This window comes from Asparagus officinalis, chromosome 6 (genome assembly GCF_001876935.1).
Source record: "Asparagus officinalis chromosome 6, Aspof.V1, whole genome shotgun sequence".
Lineage (NCBI taxonomy): Eukaryota > Viridiplantae > Streptophyta > Magnoliopsida > Asparagales > Asparagaceae > Asparagus > Asparagus officinalis.
The window spans coordinates 34,576,051-34,585,113 of NC_033799.1; positions in this window are offsets into that span (position 1 = coordinate 34,576,051).

Here is a 9,063-nt window from a genome sequence, read left to right on the forward strand (position 1 = left end):
TGTGATGCATACCTTCACACAGGTACTACAGGGCAAATCTCGTCAACCAAGATGCATTCAAATCGAATGCAAAGAACGACTCCTTTATGACAAGGAATCAACAGCTCCAAGATCAGAGTTGAGATCTAAAGTATTCCGAAAATTCATCCTAGTCAACTGTGAACTTTCGAAAACTTTGGAGGGGGTTCTGTAGGTTGTCTAAAAATCACAATAGATAGCTTATCCCCCATCAAACGCCGATGATGGATGTTACAATCTGACGACTTCCAGAAGGTTACAATTTGAAGATTTTCACGTAGATCGATGAAGGTTACAATCTGATGACCTTCATGATAACCGATAAAAGCTCTAATCAACAGCTTTCACAATCAACATCGGGAGTTACAATTTAACGACTCTCATATTTTTAAGGAGCCAAGATAAAGATTACAAGATGGTGATCTTTGCAACGCTCTAGCAAAAGAGACTACAAATCGACGGTCTCTTCAATTTCAGACGCGGAGCTCACCTATGCATCCCAGATTCAAAACGCATAGCTCGTGGTCGCGTTCCAAACTCCCAGAACAAAACGCGGAGGTCTTCCCTGTGTGTTAACACCAAAATACAGAGGTCCTCCCCGTGTGTCAGCAACAAAACGCTGGAGTCGAACCTGCGTTGCAACACCAAAACGCGGAGGTCCTCCCCGCGTGTCAACATCAAAACGCCAGAGTCGGACCTGCGTTGCAACATCAAAACGTGGGGGTCAGACCTGTGTTTTTTGTGTTTGACTGGTTCAAACAGAATCTATACGGTTTTAAAACTATATCTCCACTTAATGGGGTCGGTTACACCCCATTATGGAGAGATTTTAGGGGGGATTGCACCCCTTAAACTCTTGAACAGTTCCAAAACTGTTTCCTATGATTTGGGAATGGTTACACCCCACTTAGAAGTGATTTAAGGGGCGGTTATACCCTCTTAATCCCCTATAAATAAGAAGAAACTCAACTGAGTTAAAGGTTGGAACTTCTTGGCTCGGATTAACCCTGGATCTTGGCAGCAAAGAGAGGATCTTTAGAGCATTCTCGGATCTGGAGATCGACCACCGAAGCTTTCTTCTGGCCTTGGCTTATTAACCAATTTTCGGTTCAGATCAACTCTTTACAGAATTTTTCTAAACTCGTTCAGAGTTCTAAAACTTGCTTTGCAAGTTCTCCACAGCATCAAACCGTGAGGAGAAGTCATCGTTCCAGTGAAGCAAAACGTCGGATCGTCAATGGAGAGCAAACTCTATGCGAGCATTTGAATGAGGCACTCCATCGCCACCATGAAGAACCCAGAATTAAACAAAGGGGAGAATGCAGATTAATTCTCCTCTCTTTTGTAATCAGGAAATCCAATTGTAATTGAGGTCAAAGGAATACAAATCAAATTTTTCTTTCATTTCTTTTACTGCAAATTTTCCAACAAACAGATGCAGCCTCAAATCCCTCCTAAAGCACAAATCTATAGTTAATTCAAGGTAAAGACTATATTATTTATGTTCTAATTTCCTCGTAATGTTAACAACAAAATAGAGTTAATAATACTACTCAAGATATGTATAAGTCTCATCACCAACTCGAGATTTGCCTTGATCTCATCCCGATTCTTCTCATCACCCCTATATCTATCACGAAAAGTACCATACACCGCTTTTGCCCATAAGTGTATCGGCATTAATGATTTCCCTGTCATATTATAAATTATGAGATTTCATAATCATACTAAGCATTAAGATCATTTAAAGCTTTAAATGACATATATCGTATCCTGATAATAAACATCCTCCAGATTAGCATAGGAGTGTGAGCCCAAGTGGTAGTCATGCAGCTTCTTTCTTCTATTATCTGACCCCTTCATGGATTTATTCTTTAAAAAAATATCTGTAAATATGCAATAAAATAATATCTTAAAATTATAAAGTAAATTTCATAAAATTAACCTTAGAGGCATCGTTGTCCCAATATATGAGGAGAGCCGTGAAATGAATCTCGTCAACTCGGTCATCGAGGTTTAAAAACCTTTGCCAGTCCTCCTCATACCTGTCATAGGTTTCATGTTTGATCTCATACCTCCATTGTTTGAGGACTGCTTCAACCTTGACAATAAACACATAATTCTAAGCCCCCTCAAAGTCCTCAAGGCAGAAGCAGTCCTGAAGATTTACATACACATTTAGTAAGGATAATTTAGTATCAATTACTAATTATTAATAAATAAAAATCTAAAACAATATGCACTTACCATAAGCTCAGTCCATATCGCCTCGTATACGATTCATGATAATTCTCGAAAATAAAAATAAGGGTTGATAATGTTCACTCTACGCATGAGAACCCTAATATATGCATTCAATCGGGTCAACCAAGAACCTCAATGTATGCACAACTATATTTCTAGCCCGTCCGAGAAGGACAGATCCAATAATTATGAATTTTAGTACCAATTTTTTATTCCTATTTTTTTTTGGTCAATGAAAACTTTATTCATTTTCCAATATGAAAATTTATATACATCACTCAACCAGACTTAGTCTGGCAACTCATCTATAGAAATACACCTTTACAATTTTTCAAGTTTCTCCCTAATATGTATAGGAAGCTTCCCATTCAAGATTTTAGTGAGCGTTGATAGCTTTATAGCACGGGACAGAACATCAGGTTGATGTGTTTTGACCTGAAAAATCCTCAAGTTTCTCTCCTGCCATAGATGATACACTGAGGATGAAAGGGCCATTTTCTTCAAACTTTCAGTGAGTCCTTTCCTCTTTAAATTTTAGCTATACCAGTGAATGACTTCCCCCCAGGAACATGACCTCCAACTGAAATTTAACCAGTCCATCACTGAATTCCACACAGCTGCAGAGTAATAGCAATCAAAGAACAGGTGACAAACTGTTTCAATGTGGTTTGAGCATAAGACACATTGATTCTGATTAGCGTCTAAAATTCTCATGCGACATAGTCTTTCCTTAGTTAGCAATCTTGATTGGATAGCTAACCAAAGTATAAATGAGTGTTTGGGATAATGAAAACCACCCCAAACTGTGCCATTCCAGCTAACTATATGTGCAGGTTGAACCAGTTTTCTCTATACAGAGGAAACTTGGACATTTTCACTCTTGCAATAACTTTCAATGATGTTTATTAGATTGCAGATACTTCCATATCTTCTTATCATCAAATCTCTAACTTTCAAGAGTTGTTTCCACATCCATGAATCACTAGCTTTCATCCGAACATTCCAAATATCAGAACGTTTCAAATAATTTTTATGAACCCATTTTATCCAAAGTAGATCCTTCTTGAGATGAATCATCCACAGCAATTTAGTGGCAGCAGCATAATTCCAATCTTTTGCTGAAAATACTCCTAAACCCCCATACTCTTTCTCCTGACAGATCGAAACCCAGAAAACTAATGGAATTTTATTACCCCAGAGAAAATCAGAGCACATTTTATCAATTCTCTTCAGCACCTTACATGGCAAAATGTAGTTATTGGTCCAAAAAAGGTGAACACCTAAGATGACAGACTTAATCAATTGCAACCTCCCCGCATAAGAGAGAGCTTTCTTTTTTTGCCAATGCTGTAACTGATCTGAAATTTTTCTGATCAGAGGGGAGCAGTCCAGCCATGAAAGTCTTTTAGAAATCATGGGCATACCCAAGTACCTCATAGGAAGGATCCCTTCTGTAAATTCCAAATATGAACAGATTTGCATTTTTTGATTGTCATCAATGCCACTCAAGAATATCGAGCACTTACTAGGATTAGTTTCCAAGCCTGAGACCTTACTAAACTCATTGAGACAGTTGTAGAGTCTAATAATTGAATTCATATTAGCTCTTCCAAATAATAGCAAATCATCCGCAAAAAATAGATGAGTAATTTTCAGCTTAGAGCACTTAGGGTGATACCTGAATAATCTGTCATCCTTCAGTGTATTCAACTTTCTTGACAAATACTCCATGCCTATGACAAATAGATAAGGGGAAAGTGGATCCCCCTTTTCTTGACAAATACTCCATGCCTATGACAAATAGATAAGGGGAAAGTGGATCCCCCTGCCTCAGCCCTCTAGCACCTTTGAAGAATCCATAAGGGGAAAGTGGATCCCCCTGCCTCAGCCCTCTAGCACCTTTGAAGAATCCATGCAAAGTTCCATTAAGAGATAATGAGAATTTAGGAGAAGTGATGCAAACCATGATCCATTTTACCATATTTTCAGGGAATCCTAAACCCTTTAACATTGCTTCAATAAAATCCCAGTCAATAGTATCAAAAGCTTTTCTGAGATCAATGTTGAGAATAGCTCTTAGAGAATTATGCTTCCTCCCATAATGCTTGATTAGCTCATGTGCCAGTAAAATGTTATTTGAGATAACCCTCCCCTTAACAAAAGCACTCTGTGCATCACATATAAGATATCCCATCACACTTTGGATTCTGGTAGCAATGATCTTTGAGATGATCTTATAAACACAATTACAGCATGATATTGGACGGAAATCAGATGGTGATTTGGGATTTAGGATCTTTGGTATAAGAGTAATCAATGTGTTATTGAATGCACCCAAAAGATTTCCAGAACAAAAGAATTCCTCTACAGCTAGGAATAAGTCTTCACTAATCACATTCCAAGCAGATTTAAAGAATGAGGCATTGAAGCCATCAGGACCTGGAGCTTTCTCATCCGACATAGAGAAGATTGCTTTCTTTATCTCATCTCTTGAAACTGGAGCACTTAACATACTGCGCTGAATATCAGAGAGAACAGGACCATTTGTGATAATCTCAGGGTTAGTTTTTGAGACAGAAGCTTTTGTTCCCAGCAGATTTTCATAGTAACTTATAAATTCTGCAGCAATTCTAGGCAATTCTGAGATTCTATCTCCATTTTCAGTGTAAAGAGACAGAACTCTATTTTGTGCCTTTTAACTTTCATGACTGAATGAAAAAAGTGGGTGCATTTGTCACCATTTATGCTCCATTTGATATTTGCCTTTTGACTATAGAAGGAGGTTTCACAGTTAAGAAGTCTGTCATATTTTTTCAGCCATTCTCTTTCTTTCCGAATCAGGGAGGAATTAAAAAGATCAGAACTTATCTGTTGTTGAACATCCTCTAATTCAGCCTTTGCTCTCAACACTTGCTCACTAATATTCATAAAGTGTCTCTTGTTCAGATCCTTCAAAACAGGTTTAAGATTTTTGAGTTTAGTATAAACCTGATACATCTTAAAACCATTGGTGTTTTGCTCCCAAATTTACTTCACAGCACCAATGAACTCAGGATGACTTGTCCACATTTTGAAGAACTTGAAAGGCCTTTTACCTATAAAATTTTCTTCTTCAATAGTAATAAGGGCAGGAGAATGATCTGAGCAATTTGGAGCTAAATATTCCACTTGACTTGAGGTGAAATTGTGAATCCATTCTTCATTTATTAGAATTCTATCAAGCCTACTCCAAATTCTTGTGCCTGCATCTTGTTTATTACACCAGGTGAAAAAAACAACCAGTGGACTTGAGATGTAATAGCTGGCAAGAATTAATGAAATTCTGAAAATCATCAGTGTCAGAGTTAGAAACAACAGCACCACCAATCTTCTCACTATTGTTAATGATAGAATTGAAGTCTACCCCAATGAACCATGGAACATTTATACTTTGATTGAAAGAGAGAAGGTCTTGCCAAAGAGCTTTTCTACCAATCATATCATTAAGTGCATACACTATAGAGAATATACATGTTATCCTTCCATTTTTTTGACACTAGAGAGCATGTAATATACTGATCTGAAGAGGCAATTTTCTGAATAGTAAGAATATTGCTATTCCAAATAATCCAAATCCTGGCTCTGCTAGCTTGGTGAGCATTTGAAATCCAGTCCCAATCCTTTGCAATTTTTTTAGCAACAGACTGTAATTTTTCCCCAGCAATTTTTGTTTCCAAAAGGGCAATGAAAGGTAGATTATATTGATAAATGAAATGCTTAACAATGGATTGTTTAGAGGATTTGTTAAGTCCTCTCACATTCCAGATAGCTAAATGCATTTTGAAAATAGTCCACCCCTATCTATGCTAGAGGGGTCAATATCATGTACCTGTTGCTCCATGAGAGAAAAATGAGAAGCCTGAAAAATCTGATTATTTATTTTCCTGCTAACTTTTCTTGCTGATTTATCCCTTGCAATACTAGTGAATCCTGTAGCATTAACAGCTGGGGATGAAAAAATATGATTTGGTGGTTAGGTTTGAGCACCAGAAGCACCAGAATTTCCAGCATTTGATCCCCCAACTTTGACAGTATTAACCAGTGTATGTGCACCAGAAAGAGTATCAGAATATAGCATATCATCAGATCCAGATTTTATATTCCCAGCACTAAATTCTCCAGCTTTAACAAAATCATCCTGTGCACGTGCACCAGAAGCACCAGAATTTCCAGCATTTGATCCCCCAACTCTGACAGTATTAACCAGTGTATGTGCACCAGAAAGAGTATCAGAATATAGCATATCATCAGATCCAGATTTTATATTCCAAGCACTAAATTCTCCAGCTTTAACAAAATCATCATGTGCACGTGCACCAGAAAAAACTCCAGATACTCCAACATGATTATCATCAGGCTTACATCCATTCTCTCCACTACTGGGATTATTTTCAGAGATTGAATTTGTACCATTTGTTTCAGCAGTCCCTTTATCAATTGATCCAGATTTTTGAGCATTAGAATTCCTGTTAACAGACATCCATCTCATTCTTCTAGCTTTCCTTCGACAATGTTCGGATAGATGCCCTATAACATTGCAAGAATTACACCATCTAGGTTTGAGTTCTTTCCTTCGACAATGTTCGGATAGATGCCCTATAACATTGCAAGAATTACACCATCTAGGTTTGAGTTCATAAATCACTTTTTGGGTGAAACACTTTCCATCAGGTCCATGAATAACCAGTTGATCAGGCAAAGGTTGTTTCAGAGGCAATTGAACTTCTAGCAGCACCCTAGCATAAGATAACCTCTTTCTTGTAGCTGTAAGTTTGTCAGTAGTTATAGGATTTCCAATTATGCTAGCAATTTTACTAATCCCTGTAGAACTCCACAGATTCAAGCGCAAGTTTGGAAATTGAACCCACATAGGGTAGCTGAAATCCTGAATCTTGTCTACATCGGTATCAATTTTCCATGGTTTAAGAACTAGTGGCCTTGAGCCAAAAAACCAAGGTCCTACCTCCAAAACTTCACACATTTGCTTCTCAGTGTGAAAATCAAAAAGGAACACACCTTGTTTGATTAAAAGAATTTTAGGGATTGAGATTTTCCCCCACAATTTATTTATATAGGCTTCCATTGATTTATAACTCACATTTAGACCAATAACATGGCTGATAAGAGCATATCTCCAGTATTTTTCTCCTTCTTTCCATTCTTCAGGAGAGAAAGTAACTGTATTTTCTTCATTGAATGGAACAAAATTCAACTTTACCTTCTTTCCATTCTTCAGGAGAGAAAGTAACTGTATTTTCTTCATTGAATGGAACAAAATTCAACTTTAATCCCTCTCCACTCTTTCTATTATCAGAACAAAATTCAACTTTAATCCCTCTCCACTCTTTCTATTATCAACGAACAAACTAGCATAAGTTTTTGGCTGATTTTTTCCAGAATTCTCATGAATTTTACAGTCATCATCCATAGCAACATCATTTGATTTTTCAAACATTCCAGATTCATGCTCTGTTTTATCATTTTCAGACTCAGGACTAACTTTGGTGAGATCCACAATTTTTGTGTTACTATTAGAATCAGAATCCTTTAAATCCATCTTATTTAGATCTTCTAGATTAACATCATCTAGATTTGAATTAGATCCAGATTCAAAATCTATTTCAACTTTATCTGACCAGAGATTTGATAATTGACGAGAAACTTGAAATCCAGAATTCACCTGAGGATCTGAGATCGGAGTAGACCTTGCTAAGATCTCCTCGACTCTTATCTTCTTCTTGGCTCCCTTAGGTCCAGTACTCTCCATTATCATGCTCTCCTTCACCGATCTTTGAGATTCCTCAAATTCATCCGCTGCAACATCACCTCCAGAGGTAGACGAAGATGGATAAACAAACATGGAATCTCTTATCTCACTGCTTGGCACTCGCTTTTGATTACTCTTCTTCTTCTTCCTCATTGAAACAAGGCGGAGTGCACGTTAGTGCACGTTAGCAAGTAAATCGCCCTGCTAAAGTGCACCACAAAAAGCCCGCCACTTTTTTTCCTTATTTAACAAGGCAATTTTTTATTCCTATATATAAGATGAACGCTCATTTTCGGGAGAAAACTTCGTCTCCTACCTAAATCTAAGTCGTATATCATATATTATAAGTCTAAAGAATTGGATGTAATTATTAGACGGAAGTCTAGGGATAACGTTATTTTTTTATTCACCTAAATTGGATTATAACACATTATAAAAAACTACAATGTGTTATATATCACTCTATTATTTTAAAAATTTTATTTCACATATTTTTACATCACAAACTTAAATAATCACACCAACTTATAGCACGAATAAAACTTAAATGAGTTAGGGTTTATAAGTGTTTAAAAAAATATGATTACTAGTGTTGTTCAAATGAATTAACATGTAGTTGAGTTAGGATTTTCAGAATTGAACTCGTTTATTTTTTTATCATAAATTAGGGTTTTTAAACTAAATTCAATAATAAATAATAATAAAAATAAAATTTTTAAAGCTCAATAGAAAAATCATACCTTTTAAGCAGATGAAATAACGAACACACCAGTGGCCACGATTAGCCTGCTAGAAAATTAGGGAATGAGGGAGGGGGAAGGGAGGAGGGGGGGGAAGGGGGATAATAAATAATAATAAAAATAAAATTTTTAAAGCTCAATAGAAAAATCATACCTTTTAAGCAGATGAAATAACGAACACACCAGTGGCCACGATTAGCCTGCTAGAAAATTAGGGAATGAGGGAGGGGGCAGGGAGGAGGGGGGGGAAGGGGG